We start from the raw sequence: 20486 nt of genomic DNA, 5'->3' as shown, positions 1-20486 counted from the left end.
AGTGCCTCCACACTTCTAGCGAAATTAGCCGTCATGATAGCAGCTAATGGGTTCCAGGTACAATTTTCATCAAAAAAGCACACCCAAGTATCAGAAACACGATTTTTACTTCCATTAACAAAAATAGACATGTTCTTATTCCTCCTAGGCCCATAAATCATGATATGAGTTTTTGAATGGTTTACTGTTAGCTCCAAGTCATTCGTGGAGCTAACAAAGTGTCCAAGCAACTTCTGCAACCCAAGTTGCTTACTGGCATGGTAATAAGGACAACATCGTCTGCGTAGAGTGATACAGGAATGAAACGAGTCCCTAAGCGTGGTACGTCCACATTAAAGTTAACAAGATGTTTTTGCAAACCATTTATGTATAGCATAAATAAAAATGGTGCCAAGACACAGCCTTGTTGCACGCCCCAGGAAAGATTAAAAGGTACAGTGATTTCTCCCATCAAACCATACCCCCTACTGGCCAATACTTCACCATGTAAGTGCCTTAAGAAATCAACTGTGTCTGCCTTGACTCCCATATCCATGTTCCAGAGCTTTGTAAAATTCACATGATTAAAAGCAGATTTGAAATCCATGAAGGCAAGGTAAAACTTCTGCGACTACGCAATAGGTTATTTGTAAAGTAATAAATGTAAAGTGAGGCACTGCTAAACAGTACCTCGTCCCGCCCAAAACCCAAACTGCAGTCCTGATATTATTTTCCTGGGCCCAGACCTCTAAGCGATGTAAAAGTATTCTACCCATGATCTTAGGAGTAGAAATGATTTTGGGCCATTTTGATTTCCCCGCTTGAAAATAGGCACTATAATAGAATGTGACCAAGATGTAGGTGGCCCTGCCATACCAAAAGCATTCAAACATTAGTCAGCAGGGGTGCCCAGAATTCAACATGTTCTTTAAATGTCAGCAGGGACCCCATCAAGACCAGGTGCTTTATCTACAGGGAACCTATTTATGGCTGCTGGACATTCTTGCAGTTCAATCTTCAATACAGTGCCATTGTATTGTCCTCAATTGTGGCCCAAGAATAGTTCAGCAAGTCAGAATCACCATAAACCTCACTAAAATTATCAATCCAGGTATCATGGGCAATTACAGTCTCAATCCCTGTCTGTGTGATGTTATTAAAGAAAGTTTAGTTTAGTTAATCACCTTCCAAAAAGCCCAGGAATCTTTCAAATCACTGGCCATTAGCAAAGACTATTTAGCCTCAGTTCCAATTTCATTTTTAGGTTGTGCCTGCACTGCACTTGCGCTCTGCTTGTGATATCTATTGTATTTAATATATCTTAAAACAGGTTTACATCCCGCTTCACTTCCTATTAGTCTGTATGCTTTGCCACTTTACTTTTCCTCATTGCTATTGGTTGTAGGTATTCTGTTTTTGTGTGTTTTTTATCAGTTTCCCATCGTCTTGTTCTCATCCACTTACTTTGATGGAAACACCACAAAGGCACCATCCTTGACCTGATAATCTCCAATTCCCCTAATCTACAGTCATACAACCAAATTCCAGTTGACTGGTCTGACCACATGCAGATCATATTCTCTCTCTCCAGCTCTTATAGCAAAACTTCCGGGCAACCCAAGAAAGAGAATAAATGGTTAAGGGACACATCCAACATTGACACAGAATCCATGGCCATTATGGCCCTTCCTACCCTAATCTCGATTACACCTCACCTTGATATTAATGATGCCACCGACAAATACATCTCCTACATGGAATCCCTCATCAACAAATTTGCACCCCTGATCTTTAATTTATCTAGAACAAAACCCTTCAATGCTTGGTTCATAAAAGAACTTTACAAAGAAAGAAAGCTTATCAGAAAGTATGAGAAAGAATAGAGATTAGCGTCCTCTTACCTGAGTAAGCTTTGTGTAGCGTGAAAACAATACAAAGACTGAATCCTTGGAGCCAAAACTTCTCACTTCAGAGCACTTGTGAATTCTGCAAAGACAGACCAAAGTGTCTTTTAGAGGTTCTCGCACAAACTAAAAACCCCTCCACCCCTCAGCTCTTGAGTCATCAGAGGCCCGCTGCTACAACCCTGTGGATTTCTTTGATAGAAAATTCAGAGATATCCATATCTCACTACATACCAGTGAACCTCCATAAACTGATATTCCACCGTGCAAGGTGCTTCACTCGTGGTCCTCTTTCTCTCCCATTTCCAAATGAGACCTACAGTGAACAATCTCCAAAGTGAAACCCTCAAGCCACCTTCAGGATGCCATTCCAGGATCTATAAGCAAATCTCTTGCCACACACTTGTCTCTTCATCAGGGCCTATTTCTAGAATTGCTAAAAGTGGGTCATGTCTCTACTCTCTTGAAAATCAATCTCTTGACCCAGAGAACATGAACAACTACTGCTCAGTCTCCACACTTCCATTTTTAGGCAATGCATTGAAAGCTGCATAGCTTCCCAGCTCACTTCACACATTCGAACAAACACCCTCCTAGACTCTCTCCAATCAGGTTTCTGCCAGGGCCACCAAGCTGACAACTCCCTTAGAATCCTCGACTCTGGGAGCTCCTGCGTCCTAGTCCTCCTGGACTTGTCTGCTGCATCCAACACTGTCAACCATCTGGACCTCCTTCATACTCGTGAACAACCCATGGGCTGTTGAGGCACAGTCCTCAATTGACTCTTACCTAACCAACCGCTCCCAAATTGTGAATAGGGGTAGCTCATTCTCAGGACAAGATAGTGTTCATCAAGGGGTCCTTCAAGGCTTGATCCTCACCCCAACCCTCTTTAACCTGTACCCAGGACCACTATGTGTGATTCTCAGAAACACTGGGATCCTCTTCCACCTCTACGCTGACACACTCAAATGTACATGAAAATCTCTTCCCCTGATGTACTTGAACTCCTTTCAATCACATTCCTAAAGATTCATAATTGGATGTCTAACCATCATCTAAAACTCAAGCCAACTAAAACAGAATTTCTTTTGATGGCACCTCCGAAAGCAAAAACCCCAGTACAGAAATGGAGGCCATCTTTCCCTCTCCGGATGGTTGCCCTGCCATTGTCCAGAGTGCTAGATCCCTTGGCGTCATCATTGGCAATCATCTAAACATCTACAGCAACATCCCAGCCATGGCCAAAAGCACATGGCACCAACTCAGGCAGCTGTGAGGCTTTAGACATTTGTTTCCGGAACAAGACCTCAAAACAGTGGCGCAGTCTCTTGTCCTTTCCAGTCTAGATTACAGAATTGCCCTTCTCTCAGGCATTCCCAAGTTCATCTAGGCCCACTGAGAGCAACTTTGAAATACAGCAGCTCTCTTTGTGTTAGGTCTCATGAAATGTGACCACAATTCCCCAGCCATGCTAACCCTCCAATGGCTTCCCATTGAAGCTCGGGCCCAATTCAAAACCACTTGCATTACCCACAGAGTTCTGCACTCCTCTTCATCCTCCTATCTAAGTGAGAAACGGAAAATCTCAGGAGCAAATTAGGGTTCCAGAAATGCCTAATCCCTGCTCCTGGACCCCCTCCCCCCACCTTCAGTCGAGAACGGTACATGAGCCAGTCATTCTCCGGTAGTGCCACAAGAATCTGGAACTCATTACCTCCCTCCCTTTGACAAACAACCTGTATAGGCACCTTCAAAAAGGACCTCAAGTTCCTCCTGTTTGACAGACACCTGTGTTAACCACCTTCAACCATACCGAAGTGCTCTATCCAGGAGACAAACTACCTTCACTGTGTGTCCCCACCATCCTAATCGATGCTTGAACCATGTACGTCCCTTGTCCAACAGTTGCATTTGTCCTGGCCGTAGCTACCGGTGCAAATGTCTGAACGCAATTATTTTAACTGTAACTTGCTGTACACTTGTATCATGCTACTGCTGTAAAGTGCTCTGATGCCTTTGGACCATGTCCGTGCTATAAAAAGTTGCAAAAATAAAACTTGCCTGCATCATTTTTTATTGAAATAGATGTTTTGGCTCCCTCTAGTGACGACTTTGTGCATAAAATACATTCTGAAAACTGAAAAGCTTATATAGGCATTTTACTATAAGTACAGGAGAAAATAAATAGTATCCCTGAACATTGCAACCTAAGATATTTCAGTCAGAAAATTAAGATGCAAGCAAATTCTGGTGATCATTGACATACGCCCCCTGCTTGCTTGTCTCGTTCAAGGCAAGGTAGACCAAAAGCAGAAATTCAGGAATATATTAGAGAACTTTGAATGGTAACGCTTCAAGTAGATGCTGACGTATGAAGGGCCATATTATCAAGACCGGCAATAACATTATCACCGCTTTAGCAGCAGGAAACTGCTGGTAAAGCGGCGATAATGGGCTTGATAATATGCCCTTGAGAATTCGAATAGAAGCCCATGTTCACACCAGAATATGGGATTCTATGGGAATTCACAAAGGCATATTATCAAGCCCATTATCGCTGCTTAAGCGGTAGTTTCCTGCCCCTAAAGCGGCGATAATTGTAACACCGTTTTTTGATTATAAGCCCCTTGGTCTTAGTGAACTTTTCACATGTGCCATGTAGCGCAACCTCGTGCTTTTCAGGCAGCTGAATGTGTTCTACCAGCAGACATATATCAGACTGCCCTAGTGTGAAAATAATTATGCTTCAAAAATAGGGTTTTCTTGTTTATGTGAATGTACCAGCACTGGAATTGGAAAACTTTATGCCAGGAACCCATAAATTGGGGGTCAAGGTGTGGCAATAATAAGGGAACGGGGTAATGAAAATCAGTTTGGCACTAGGAAGGCGTCTGCACATCCAACCTCCTCCCACTTTCGTATGTGTCACTTCTGTTTGTTGCTGCGAAATTGTAATTAATGTTTTTTTTCCACTCGGAGCACCGCTTGCATTTTCAGTACAGAGACTGCGTCTCGTAATGCCTACGGGCCTCATTTATGAAAGCCTTGCGCCACCGGAGCGTCACTTTTTCCAATGTTAAAAGTGACGCACCGGCGGCGCAAGGCCTTCATAAATAAGGCCCTATAACTTGTGGAAGATTCTTTGCGCTGCATACTTTTAGCCATCATCTCTCTTCTTCTATACTGCACAAAGATAAGCCAATGCTCACTACAGCCTGACTTTCAGCTTCGTGAAAGAGACGTGGGGTAATGTGCAGAGCTGGTGACTTCAGTACTGCAGCACTTGTTTTTGAGTCCCGGTGTCAACTACTACAGTCTCTGGTTCTACGTTCTAGGCGAATTTCTTAATCTCACCGTTCCTGATAAAGTCTGATCTTGAGTAATGGAACCAAATGTTCATGTAAAGCACTTTAATGCATTTGGACCAAAGTTTGCGCTGCATAAGAAAAAGGGTCTGTCAACTCTTCTCAGTTTAGATTTGCTGTGCGTTTTTAATTTGGGAACAAGGAGAGCTCCATTAGTGTAGCCATATCTAGACTAGTGCTACAGTGGGACTCCAAAAATCATTTCTCATCAATGTACTCACTGTTTCCCTGAAACCTTTAAACACACAAACATTCGTCAGTGGGGCCCATAACACTGCACGTTTACTCTGTTCACTTACAATTGGTTTCAGGGCTTTTGGTGAATCAAAATGGAGGAATGCTGTAAACATTTGGTGGAATGTCTAAACCTATCTTAATCAGCTATTATTTACACCTACAGTTTTACACACTTTACCATGGTTTTATTCAAACATTTTAATTATTCAGACGCACCACCATAGTGGCAATGGATCTGCTAGAAAGAAAATTAGGCGTAGGAAAATCACAAGACCAGCTTTAAATTTCCATTTTCCCAATTTTATTAAAAGCAAAACTTTACTATGTCTGACATTTAGGCATTAATTAATTAATTATTCAGTAAAATCCTAAACTTTATTTCAAAATGATTATTTTATTTAGAGCTCAGGAAAAATCGTTTATTTAGAAATCAGTTAAAAGTTTAGCAAAGAACAGATAGTTCCAAATTCATTCTCTGCTAACATCCCTAACTAACACCCTCATCTTATCCTAACATCCTGAAAAACAAACAAGGAGTAAATTAGAGTTAAACTTACTAAGCCCAGGCATTTCGTAACAAACTGGACTATTTACAAACTTCAAGGGGTTAAAACAATAATCATAGCACAAACGTACTAACCCCTTGGCTTCGACAAGTGCACTAGTCGAATAACAAAAACAAAACAAAAGGGTGGGCGCTACCCACAAATACTTAACTAAATGTTTTCTCACGCCAACAGATGTCCGTCTAACGTCTCGCGATACCAATCATCACCAGAGGGCAAAGGCAGGGCGACAGTCAGGGCAGCAGTCGTCAGCAGCCGTTGGAAAGGAGTAGCCGCGCTGCAAAAGACCTTCGGTCCACTTCGACATACAGGGGTCGCTTACGTGGTTCGCGAATCCTCCAGAATTTTCTTGCGAGGCTCCTCACGACCCTCGGGCTGAAGTCGCCCAGCGTTGAACGCCAGTTGGAGAACTGGGCCTTATGGGCCAAGCGGCGCAGGGCACGCCTGAAATCTCTGGGTTCACCTGCCTTGCAGACAGAGACACGAGACACTCTGTTAGGCGTAGAAAATTGAGTTTATTAGCTGCAGCTAAGCACAGTTGTCCAAGAAGTACACCAATGGTAGGTTCTCAGGAGACTGCCACTTAATTCCATGGCGTACAGTCTTTTATAATACACATATTTACAATGCCTACTTCCAAAACATACAAAACTGACAAATAGGAAGAGTTTGAAAACAAGCTATCAAGTATCTTGAATACGCCCTTCTTTCAGACCCCGTGTTCTCCCCTCCCCTCAAGTTAATCAGTGTTAGTGTCCACAATCCAATTTGCAGGTGGCAGGATGTGTTTGTATGCCTCAAAGGATAGTTTGTGTAATAAGAGAATACACGGAGAGAATAGTGAAGGTCAGTCAAATAAGATAAAGTAAGAAAGAATGGTGGGACCCAAACAGTCAACTAAGACAATGATTAATCAGTCTAGACATGGATTAACAAACTCGGCCAGACCCTGACATCGGTTTCGTAAACAAGGACAAGGGGTTACTTTTTAACAGAAGAGACACGTAGCAGTTGAAAAAGCAAAAACACTACGTTCGCCGTGCTGCCTGAGTGAGGCAACACAAAATGGCGTCTGAACACAAAATGGCAGCTAGATACGAAGCAAAGTCGAAAACCACAGAACCTCATCCCTAGAGCTCACCGTAGCGTGGGTATACAACCACCGGGCGCCCAGAGTCCCGGAGGCATGGGAGGGGGTCGAATCAATCATTGCGGGCGTTGATATGGCCGACAAAGAAGGCCAAGCTGAGGCCGGTGAAGCTAACGTTACAGAGGACATTATGGGAGGTGACGGGCCACCAGTCAATAATGTAGCCGTGGCTGGTACTGGGGAAACGGGAGTGCAAGTTGGCCCCATAGGGGTAGAGGCTGTAGTAACTGCCGGGCTGTAGCTTGTGGGGCAGACGAGGTGGGGGCCATTGCAAGTGGTATTGTGGGGTATACTCATTGAGGGACATAAGGAGGCGGAGGACGCACATCCAATAGATCCTCAATTTCATCTTCCGGCTCAGTTCGAGCTGTGTAACCTAAACTGTCTATCTATACACTCAATGTTTTTCTCAGTTTGTTCCCTATCATACGCTACAGCCTTCTGGGTTATGGTCTGACCATTTTTTACTTTGAGCAACTTCTCCTCTCTTATGCGACGGCGTTTCGCCTCTTTCTGCCACAGCTTTAAAAAATCGAACACTGCCTGCCGGCTTCTTTTGGCGAACAATCGATCCTGTAAATACTGTATCTTTGCTCATCCAATGATCCAGTTAAGGAGTTAAGGGCCATTGCAATTCCACATTATCTTTTGTATATTTGTGCCATAAATTATTAAACAAAATAGGCGTAAGGCCATGTTTTACATACATATCAAAATTTGGGCTGCCCTCTGGCGGAGCAGGCTGGCTTTCATCCAATCGTCCGCTCTTACGGCGGCAGCAACATCCAAAACACATTTTGCTAAAACACGACATTTTGTTTATCAACAATACACCCGCTCACAAGCTCTCAAACATGGCCATGTTCATTCATACTCAATCTCTCATAAAACAGGGTCTGATGTATAACAAAACATACAGTATTTTACATTGACATGTCTTTTTCCAAAACCAAACAGCCAAAGAACGGAGCCCGTCAACTCCCGTTCGTGGAGAACTCGTAGATTTCGACCACCAGACCAACAGATACCAAAAACAGACAGTCCTGAGACTACCAAGAGGCCATCAGACAGGAACTAACCACAGACCGGCCTACAGATCATCCCGCAATCTCCCTGGTTCACCTTCAGGACTATTCTGACTGAGCCCGCTGCCTTAGCGCTGCTTCAGATGTGTCCAAAAGGCTACCCAGTTGCAACCACGGGCCTTTCCGAGAACAGTCCATCCGGGTGCGCACCGCACGTGTCACACCAAGGCGTCTGATCGAAAACCTCTATTATTCACCAAACAAGTCTGTGGAGCATCTGCCCATGCAGCCTCAATGCCACCCCGTCAGACCTCCAAAGTTCTCCTTGGTACACCGACCACCAAAACTAAATACATTTAACTGTTTCCAAGACGCCGCTCAACAGCGTAATCCAAAAACACCAAATCAATACACTCAACTGGTGCACACAGGTATGATTGCATGTTCTCCACTGCCCACTCCTGAAGACCAACACGGTCAGCGCCTGGGTTTCGCCCGTAGGACTCCGGCGAGAGGTCACTAGCAGCTGGGGCCCTCTGATTGCGAGAGCGGAGTTCAGCCAGAACCATTAGTCAGTCCACCCCCTCGATCAGAGCTCCCCTTTCTTTGTCCTTTCTTGCCCCTCTTACAGGAGGACGACCCCAAACACGGAGTCCCACCAGAGTCACCAACTGTCGTATTTCAAAAATAATGTATGGAGCTATACCTACCAATAGCCCCTAATTATCATCTTACCAAATAATCAGTCAGTTGGCAGTGAAGAAAAGTCAATCGTTTATTAGATATTCAATACTCTATAGAGGAGCCTCTCCGTACGTCACCCAGCCAGTGCGTGGAGAAGACTGACGATTCACACTCAATACATGGCATACATACTTTCATTGCGTTACATGAGATCACCGTACATGGAAAATTACTGGTAGGCACAGTAGCTTGAAGGAAAGACCCTACATGGCACACAAAGCTCATTTAGAAGTCTGCCTCTGCTTTTAATGGGGAGGGTCAGGAGGGGTGACTCCCTTTAGTCTTGGTGCCTGAGAGCTTGGGTACGGCGCCTCCAGGAATGCGCTTTTCACCTCTGAAACTAGATGCGACCTTGGGTCTCAGAACAGGAAAAGAATAGTATGAATTTAGCTGTCTTGTGTAACTCAACTAACGGGGCTTACTTGACTGCTGGAGGGTAGCACGTGACCACCGTCCGAGTCTAATACATGCACAACAAAATGGAGTCTGTTTGGTTCTCAGTCTGCGTGCAGAAAATATAATGCAGGGGCAATAAAGAAGTTCCTATATTGACGTAACTGATTAATCTAAACTATGACATGCATATTTAGATATATCGTGCTAACCCAAAAGATTACGATAATTGTAGAGAATAGATTTCATCCCTCCGAAGCCATTGACAAGGCAGAGGTTAGACAGACCATCACCTCATTAATATTACGTAAATCTCCAGGCCCAGATGGCTTAACAGAACATTTTTACAAAATGTATAGTGCAGAACTAACCTCCCTCTTTCCTCACATAGCAAAAACGAGGATAGTGACATCAACAATGAGAGAGGCAGTCATCACAGTCTTGACGAAACCAGGTAAGGACCTTTGGAACTCTGGTACCTATTGGTCCGTAGCCCTCCTTATTCTTGATGCAAAGCTCTACTCCAAGATCGTAGCCATATGTATAGAGAATTTGATGCCCAATTTGATCCATCCGGATCAATCGGGCTTTATTAACCACTTCGACGCTAATGACAAAGCCAGCTCGTCATGGGCGTTACCTGCCCTGCGCTCATGACGAGCTGGCTTTGTCACAAACAAGCCATTTGCTCCTCCACCACCGCAGGGCAGGTAAACGCGGTAGCGCTGAAGGTGTTAAAGGATGGCAGACCCACTAAAGCGTACGGAGATTAATGCACTTGATTGAGAAAGCCAATAAAAAAAATCCCAGCTGTTCTACTCGGTCTAGATGCTGAGAAGGTGTTTGACCGGATGGATAGGCCCTTTTTATTCAGCACTCTGAGGTGACTTGGCTTCTGCGAGTCCTTCATCACGATGATCCAGGCTTACTATGTGGCTCCCTGTTACAGGGTAATAGTAAAAGAGTGAACTCAGAGGCGTTTCAGCTCGGGAGGGGGACGAGACAGGTGTGCCCGCTTTCCCCCTCTTCTTTGTACTGAGCATAGATTCTCTTATGGCAAAGATAAGGGCACAGGAAGCGATCAAAGGAATACATTTTGGGTCAGTGGACCATAAGGTCTCACTGTTAGCTGATGATATCTTAATGACTCTAACAGACCCCCGAAATTCCCTGGCCACATTACAGGAAGAACTTAAGCTCTTTGAGGAAAAAGTGGGCTATCTTATCAATCTATCCAAATCTTCCATTCTTAATTTAATGCTACCTAGTGTGGAGATGGAACGGCTGATATCCACGACTCCCTTTCAATGGGTGAGGAAGGAGCTTACCTATCTCAGAATCAGCCTGACACCCAAGATTACTAGTTTATTTGCAGCCAATTTTCCTCTGCTTCTTCGCAAAGTACAAGGTGATTTAAATTGCTGGGCCCGATTTATCTCTCATGGTTAAGCGGGATACATGCATCAAGATGGTAATCTTGCATCTTCTTGCGTCTATTTCAGAGTGCCAATTCCCATGGAAAGAGAATACCAGGAATCACTCCTCACTCGCCTGATGAGGTTTATATGGCAAAATAAAAGAGCCCCATCCCTTATAAACTCATGCAGTGTCTGAGGGACGAGGGGGGCTAGCACTTCCAGATTTCCACCTCTACTACAAAGCTACCCGATTACGCGTCATTGCAGAATGGTCTCAGAGAGAATCAGACAAGCACTGGCCTCATATGGACCGGGCAATAGCAGGAGGAGTAATTTGGGACTTGCTGTGGAAGCTGAAGGCAGACCGCCCACATAAAACATACATTAGCACTCCCACGAGAACATCCCTACAAATTTGGGATGAGGTGGTTAAAACGGCTGACTGGACGACGTTCTCTTCCCCATTCACTCCTATACATTACAACTAAGCCTTCCCACCGGTGCAGCAACAAGCTCCTTCCGATGCATGGAGGGAGGGGGGCTGCTCGTCCTATCCTACCTATTTCATAATTGGGACATTCTCACCTTTGAAAACTGTAAACGAGGTTTTCAGCTATCAGACTGAGAACAGTGCCACTACTTGCAACAACAATATTGGGCCGTACAGCTAAAGGTTAGAGAGATGGCAACACGGGAATTCACGCAAATCAAGCACTTCGCCAAAGGGGGTCAAAGTGAATAAGGGCACAAGATATTTTCTGTTTTCCCTACTGCTTCACAAGCTGCCTTCCCCACGACCACGGCACATGGGTTTTTGGGAGCATACACTGGGACATGAAGTACAAGAGGGCCAATGGAGGTAATTGTGGAGGGATATAGTTCACCACAATCCCTCAATGGCTTGGAGGAAGCACATTACAAACTTCTCTATGATTGATACCTTTACCCTGCTAAATTACACCAGCTTTTCCCCAATACATAAAACGTATGCTAGAGAGGTTGTGGCATGTTGGGCTACTTTCATCACATATGGTGGTACAACCCCACAATAAGACCCTTTTGGGCTAAGATTTCGGCCCAGATCAAAGACATGTTAGGATATCTACTCCCAGACACCCCAAATATGTTTTGCTGGGCCTGCAAGACTCGTCTTTGAAATATCAGACAGGGTCAGATCAGGATGTGGTATGGCTCTGGTTAGGAGCAGCTAAACTGGTGCTTGCCACAGAATGGAAGAAGAGGGAGGCCCCCATTTTGACACAATGGCACGCTAGGCTAGGCAAGCAGTCACAATGGAAAAAATGAATGCCATATTTCGAGATGGTTTTAAGAACTTTGAAAATGCATGTGGCCCGCCGATAAGCTATCTCTCCAGGGGCATCCCGCTCGTAGCCTGCCCCACTAGAATACGAGCTTTACATCTATTCCAGTTCTGAAGAATCACCTTTAATAAAAAGAAAATATCCATATACATGTTAACATGCGAGCAACACACCAAAGTACCTTGCAAAGTTGTGTTATCTTTTTGTCTTTTGATTCATGTTTAAGGGAGGGGGAGGGCAGAGATAGGGAGGGAGGGGGTTGTTATTGGGGAACGATTGGAGTTATACTGGCCAGAGTGTTTGTAACAAGCGATAACGAATCTGGCTAGAGAGCTTCCATGAGAAACTGGGGAACGCTGTTTCAATCAATCAGTGACACTTATAAAGCGCGCTACATACCCGTAGGGTCTCAAGGCGCTGGGGGGGGGGGGTGCCGCTACTGCTCGAACAGCCAGGTCTTCAGCTTCTTCCTGAAGGAGAGGTGGTCTTGGGTCAGGCGCAGGTCGGTCGGGAGGGAGTTCCAGGTCTTGGCGGCCAGGTAGGAGAAGGACCTTCCTCCTGTAGTCGCTCTTCGGATGCGGGGGACGGCGGCGAGGGCGTGGTTGGCTGATCGGAGGTGGCGTTTGGGAGCGTAGAAGTTGACTCGGCTGTTGAGGTAGCTCGGGCCTCGATCGTGTAGAGCTTTGTGTGCGTGGGTGAGGAGGCGGAAGGTGATTCTTTTGTTGACGGGGAGCCAGTGAAGGTCTCTCAGATGTCCGGAGATGTGGCTGGTTCGTGGGATGTCGAGGATGAGTCTGGCTGAGGCGTTCTGGATCCGCTGGAGTCTCTTCTGGAGCTTGGCGGTGGTACCGGCGTATAGGGCGTTGCCGTAGTCCAGACGGCTGGTGACGAGGGCCTGGGTGACGGTCTTCCTGGTCTCGGTGGGGATCCGCCAGAAGATCTTTCGTAGCATGCGCAGGATGTTGAAGCACGACGAGGAGACGGCGTTGACTTGTCTGGTCATGGAGAGGGAGGAGTCCAGGATGAATCCCAGGTTGCGTGCGTGGTCTGTCGGTTTGGGTGCGGTGCCCAGGGCGGGTGGCCACCAGGAGTCGTCCCAGGCGGAGGGTGAAGAGCCCAGGATGAGGACCTCCGTCTTGTCTGAGTTCAGTTTCAGGCGGCTGGTCGTCATCCACTCGGCTACCTCTTTCATCCCTTCGTGCAGGTTGGCTCTGGCGGCGGCGGGATCGTTGGTCAGGGAGAGGATCAGCTGGGTGTCGTCGGCGTAGGAGATTATGCTGAGGTTGTGTTTGCGTACGATGGCCGCGAGGGGGCTCATGTAGACGTTGAAGAGGGTGGGGCTCAGAGATGATCCTTGGGGGACGCCGCAGATGACTTCGGAGGCCTCTGACTTGTACGGTGGCAGGCGGACTCTCTGTGTTCTTCCGTCGAGGAAGGAGATGATCCATTCCAGTGCCTTCTCCTGAATTCCGACGTCGCTGAGGCGCTGCACTAGGGTGCGGTGGCAGACAGTGTCGAATGCCGCGGAGAGGTCTAGGAGGATGAGGGCCGCTGTTTCTCCATTGTCCATCAGGGCTCGGATGTCATCGGTGGCGGCGATGAGGGCGGTCTCGGTGCTGTGGTTGGCTCGGAAGCCGGACTGTGAGGGGTCGAGGGATCCGTTCGTCTCGAGGAAGGCGGCCATCTGCTTGTTGACGGTTTTCTCGATGACTTTGGCTGGAAACGGGAGGAGCGAGATGGGGCGGTAATTCTTGAGGTCGGTGGGGTCCGCTGTTGGTTTCTTGAGTAGGGCGCTGAGTTCGGCGTGCTTCCAGCTCTCAGGGAAGGTGGCGGTGTCGAAGGATGTGTTGATGATGTCTCGCAGGTGGGGTGCGATGACAGCATCGGCCTTGTTGAAGACGTGGTGAGGGCAGGGGTCGGCCGGTGATCCGGAGTGGATGGAGTTCATCGTGCGGATGGTGTCTTCGGTGCTGATCGGGGTCCAGGCGTGGAGGGTGGTGGTGGGGGGTGGTTGTTCGGTCATGGTGTGCGTTGGTTGGTTGTTGAAGCTGCTGTGTATGTCCGTGATCTTGTTGTGGAAGTATGAAGCGAGGGAGTTGCAGAGGTCTTGCGATGGGGTGATGTCGTTGTTTCCTGCGCTGGGGTTGGAAAGCTCTTTCACGATGTTGAAGAGTTCCTTGCAGTTGTGTGCGTTGTTGTCCAGCCGGTCCTTGAATGCTGTTTTCTTGGCGGCGCGGATCAGCTGGTGGTGTTTCCGGGTGGCAAGTTTGTAGGAGGTCCTGTTGTTCGGTGTCGGTTCCCTTTTCCAGGCTTTCTCCAGGGCTCGGCAGTTCTTCTTGGAGCTCTTGAGTTCGTCGGTGAACCATGGGGCCTTCTTGCTGCCGTGTCTGCTAGGCGGGGTCCTCAGTGGGGCGAGTTCGTCCGCGCAGTTGCTGATCCACTTCGTGAGGTTGTCGGCGGCCTGGCTGGGGTTCGCTGAGCTGGCAGGGGGGTGCTGGCTCAGGGAGGTGGCGAGCTGGTCTGCTGTGATCTTGTTCCAGCTTCTGCGGGCGGCCTGTTGCTGGTGTTGGTGGGTCGTCGTTCTCTTGAAGGTGAAGTGGACGCAGCTGTGGTCCGTCCATTGAAGCTCTGTGGCGTGGCTGAAGTCGATGTCTGTGCTGGATGAGAAGACGGCGTCGAGTGTGTGTCCGGCGCGGTGGGTGGGGGTGGACACCAGTTGCTTGAGTCCCAGGTTGGCGAGGTTGTCGAGCAGGGTGCTGGTGTTGCGGTCGTTGTTGTTCTCCAGATGGAAGTTGAGGTCTCCCAGGAGGATGTAGTCATCGGAGGGGAGGGCATGCGGGCTGACGAAGTCGGCGATGTCCTCGCTGAATTGCGTGCGTGGTCCAGGGGGTCGGTAGATCAGGGTGCCTCTGAGGGTGGTGTTCGGGTTGGTGTGGATCTGGAAATGCAGGTGTTCGGCGCTGGTCAGGGTGTTGTCGGTGCTGGTCGTGAGACGGATGGTGCTTCTGTGGATGATGGCGATGCCTCCTCCCATCTGGTTGGCGTTTCGGTCCCTCCGGACGATCTTGTAGCCCTCTGGGATGGCGATGGCGATGTCTGGAGCTGAGGAGGCGTTCATCCAGGTCTCCGTGAGGAAGGCAACGTCAGGGGCTGTGGCGTCTAGGAGGTTCCAGAGTTCGATGGCGTGTCTGTGGACGGAGCGGGTGTTGAGCAGGATGCACTTGAGGTGGGTGCTGCTGGTGTTCGACTTGGCGGGTGCTGGTGCGGGGCAGGTCCGGATGCAGGAGAACTTGCAGGCGTGGCAGCTGAAGGGTCCGTGGGTACGTCTTGGGGTGGCTTGATGGCATTCTGGGAGTCGGCCGGAGTTGAGCGCGATGAGGGTGGCGGCGGAGTACGTCAGGCGGGTCGGTCGGGGTCTTCGGGGGCCAGGGGTCCTGGCGCTGGTCGCGATCCGGTCGCAGACGGGCGCAGACGGGCTTACCTTTGGCGCGCCTTCGGCGCACAATCGGCGCGCCCGCTGCGCGTGACCGCTGCGCGTTCGCAACTAGAAGCCTTCTCATGGTATTGTGATATGAGCATGACTGACCTGTATTGTACTTTTGCGAGTTATATGCCAGAATGATTATAAAAATAACTTCGACAAAAAATAAAATCTGCTGTTTTCATTGGGTTTGGTGGTGACAAACAGCAGCATGTACATCAGAGCACCTTTCTGGCGGTAAACAACTCTATAGCACAGAGGTATTTCCCATGACGAAATATTGCTTGCAACCCACTCACTTCTGTAAATGAAAACTATCGCAGAACAGTAGAAAGCGCCAGGTAGCCCAGCATAGTGGCACTGTTAAAAACTCCATCTACTTTGTTGCTCATCTGTAAAACAGTCTTATTCCTTTGAAAGCAGAGAAAATCAGGCCACTTCAAGTGAGATTGCCACAATAGTAAACGCCAATTGTACGTTTGGGGAAGGCATTAAGAAGAGAATCAGGTGATGCCTGTAAACTGCAGTGTTCCGTTGCCAGGTCTATTCATATACGCTCAATCCACTGCTCTATTGTTGGGTTTTCTTTGAACAAATAATTGCTTTGTAGGAGTTTTGCACTTTATTTCATTTGGTCCACTTTGACGGAAAAATGTGATAACAGTGGTTAAAGGGAAAACTCAGGAATGAATAAATGTTCTCCGGTGTGCAAGGAGTGTTCTGGCAGCAATAAATATGATGTGTTAGTCCTAGAGAGATGTAGTAATTTAAGTGCAGTTCTACATATGCATGATTACAACAAAGAGGCCAAGGAAGGAATGGGCATGAAATGTGTATTGTATTTCCTACGGGAAATCAGTCCAAGAAGGGAAAGGATTGGATGGCCATTAGCATTCCAACAAACACTTGGTGATTTCTGCAAAGAGGAGTCAATGACTGAATGTGCTTTGAGACTTTGCTACTTTTACACCTCAACAGTGCGGGTAAATACTAACTGGCATGAACACCTGACTCACATTAAGATGAAGAAAGTATCCTTTCACCTGGCTGTATTTAATGGAGTTGAAGTGACTACTTATGCATTCTGAAGACAGAGTATAATAAGACTGTACCTTATGCTTTATTATGTTTGCTGTTTACCTCATTCTTCTGAGACTCGCTGATTATGCTAATTTTTGTGTGTGGTTACCATGCTCACATCTGTATTTTGGCATTCACTTCCGGCGTCCAGTATTCAGACTTAGACCTGCACTTAACGCGTTACTAAACAACGCTTTGTGTTCAAAGAAATTAACGCCCTCACACCGCGCGTCAACCTGCAGTATGTCTCCCGTCCTCTGCCTCACACAGATTCCCTTTACCCCGACCAATAGTCTCCCTTCTAAGCTGACAAATTTAGCGATGCCTTTATCACATAGACATTACTTGAAGCAATATTTCATGAATTCTATTGATGAACTTTAACTCACATAAATCATATTCTGTAGAACAGGTTGATTGTTAAGAAATGAAGAAAGACGCGAATGCTCTCTGGGCACCACACGGAAGACAAGTGAGGACCTGCCCTGCCTGTCGCCAATGTTGATTTAAGGTTGAACCAACATCAGTGCAAGCAATGTGAACTGGAATTGTTACTGCACATAATCCTCTCCAGAAGGTGCTGTCAACAATATAGCCATAACAATGCACTTTTGTACATACAAGCCCATAGGCTATCCAGTGAACGTCCCCCCAAAACACTCTGTTTATCCTCCTTTATCATGGATAGCAGCTGACAGTCAGATCCTTTACCTAAGCCTGGCTGGGTATAAAGATTCCAAGCTACCAGTCACATCCTACAGTCAGAAGGAGTAACGCATAACATAAAAGAAGGTTGCTTTCATAATCTCTCACAGCAGCGTCCCAAATTCCCCATATCTGATATTTTAATAATTTCAATACTTATTTTTTATTTAAAATAAAATGACCGCTCATGACTGGGCAGGCCCACGCCAATAGGACTGGCAGTTAATAACCTTTATTTATAGCTTTGAGTTTTCTGAAATTACACTTGAAAAGATAAATGGGCTGTGTTTTGTTCGACCCCTGTTATCACTACACAGTAGGTTCACAGCACTGTAAACGACTTGTGGTATTACTGTACTCAATGGTATTTATTGCACAGAGCTTAGAAAGATGAAGGCAGAGCAGACCCTTCCTAAGTAGTTACAATTTAAGGTTCCATTACGATGTCGGTCAGAAAGCAAACCGACCGACTCCTTGTCGGAATCGGTTCCGACTGACTAGCGTTCTGAGGTTCCGACTGACCGATTACGATGGTTCTGAACACCGTTCGGTAAGTCTCAAATTGACTTCAATGGGAGCCAGTGTTCTGACAACATGAATCCCATTGAAAACTGGGGTGGTTGTGGTACCCCTTGCACCCTGTGGGGGGCACCCCATGGTGCCTGTCACACTGTGCATGGTTCTACAGCGGGAGTCCTTGGGTTACCCCATGGCCCCCAACTGGAGGCCTCAGGATGAAGGGGGACCTGCTAGGGGCCCCCAAAGTCTATCCCGACAGCCTTTTCATGTCAGATGGTCCAAGTCAGAAAGGCTGTCCGACTCCAACATCTTAATACGTTGGTCGGAAATGCAATCCATAGAGCTGTACGATTCAGCTTCAACCGAGTTTCCAATGCGGTGGGAACCGATTTGAAATGACCGATGGGATACCTTTCCATCATAATCGGTCGTCCGGATATGCTTCTGACTTGGTCAGATTTAGGACCCAACTCGATACCTTGTTTGTCCATTTTTGTGCCCTGCTATTCACTGGGACTGGGCTGCGAGTGCCGTCTCCACTTATTCCCCCTTTCGGCCTGCTCACTGTGCCATAAGGCATCCCAAGGTGAGTGGCCTTCCTCCTGTGCACCACCCTGCGGGTGTGCTTTGTCACCAACAAGTATACCCCTTCTTAGCCTCTCCGCCCCAGGGAGGCTTACGTCTCCCTGCGGCTCCCCCCATCCACTTCGTAGCTTCGCCTTTCTCCTAGCTCTTCTTTATATGTGTATAAATATATATATCCGTTTCACTTCCTCCAATGGGACCGGGACACATAGACTGCGGTGCAAATGCAGGGTCAGAGGGTTCCCTGCCAAATACAATCCGTTTCACCAATTGCTCCAAAAGTAGCGTAAATGCACTCTAATCCAGCGATAATCACCACTCCATCAAACCCTTCGGTAGTAGTTCATAATTGTTAAATTTATTTCCAGCATGACAAACAGTGCATGGAACCAACCCACCGCGTTTCAGCGATTGCTCGCCTTGGTCACGCCTTGGACATCAGTGATGTCATCAGTGATGTCATTTGAGATGTCATCAGTGATGTCACTGACCATGTCATGAATGATGTAATATGTGACATCATCAGCAGTGGATTGGGGGTGCGCGAAATATAGTTAGTACAACTAACTATATAGGAGCAATTTCAATGGTTTTGTATGAGTGAAATGTCCAGCTAACTATAACACCCCTAAAACTTATAGTTTTTTGAGTGAATTTTAAAGGTTTTGTAAATGCTAATTCCTAACTATATAAGGCCTGAAACCTATGGTTTTTTTCAGTGAATTTCAAAGGTTTTTTAAATGCTAATTCCTAACTATATAAGGCCTGAAACCTATGGGTTTTTCAGTGAATTTGCAAGGTTTTTTAAATGCTAATTCCTGACTATATAAGGCCTGAAACCTATGGTTTATTCAGTGAATTTCAAAGGTTTTTTTAATGCTAATTCCTAACTACATAAGACCTGAAAGCCCACCAGGAATCTCCAGTATGCGCCAGGGGGCTGCATTGCAGAGGTGTAATGAGGCTATGCCCCCTTGTTACACCTCTCTGCAACGCAGCCCCCTGGCGCGTTTGCAGAGGGGGAACTAATTCCCCTTGCATACTGGGGGTCCCTGGGAGCCAACTAGCCCACCAGGAGCCTCCAGTATGCGCCAGGGGGCTGCATTGCAGAGAGGTGTAATGAGGCCACACCCTTTTTTACACCTCTCTGCAACGCAGCCCCCGTGCATGTTTGAAAAGGGGAAACTAATTCCCCTTGCATACTGGGGGTCCCTGGGGGCCAACTAGCCCACCTGGAACCTCCAGTATGCGCCAGGGGGCTGCATTGCACAGAGGTGTAATGAGGCTATGCCCCTTTTTACACCTCTCTGCAACACAGCCCACTGGCGCGTTTGCAGAGGGGGGACTAATTCCCCTTGCATACTGGGGGTCCCTGGGTCATATCTGCCCAAACGCCGATATTCTGAACGATTGAAAATGACTTTTCTTGAGAAACATTTGGATTTGGATTATCATGTCCTATACTTTGGAATTTTTGAAAGACTGACTTTGAGGATGCTATAAATTACTCGTCTGCCCGGATTGTGTGGGTAAAATTGATACCTAGTCACTTTGAATAAGAATGTACTTACGTCTCGTCTAACATTTGGAAAAAATATCTAGTTATATGACAACAGGATACCGACATAACTTGAAGGCAATAAGAACGCCCTGAAGAAGTTCTGTTGTACAGAACGAAACACGTCGGCTGGCTGTGATACATAAACTTAAGGAAAATAAAAGCATTTGAATATACACCAAGATTCAGCGCTTCAATAAGGACTCTAAGTGATATGATTTGATTGGACTTATTGTGCAAGTGGTGCTGTGCCAAACTTTGGAATATTCTCGACTACTCTCTACTACTTACTCTCTACTACTTCACTACTCTCTAATACTTACTCTCTACTACTCATTCTCTACTACTCTACTAATCTCTACTACTCTCTCTCTACTACTCACTCCCTACTACTCACTATCTACTACTCTCTACTACTCACTCTCTACTACTCTCTACTCTCTACTACTCAC

This window comes from Lissotriton helveticus, chromosome 9 (assembly GCF_964261635.1).
Source record: "Lissotriton helveticus chromosome 9, aLisHel1.1, whole genome shotgun sequence".
In the NCBI taxonomy this organism is placed as follows: domain Eukaryota; kingdom Metazoa; phylum Chordata; class Amphibia; order Caudata; family Salamandridae; genus Lissotriton; species Lissotriton helveticus.
This window is presented reverse-complemented; position numbering follows the sequence as displayed.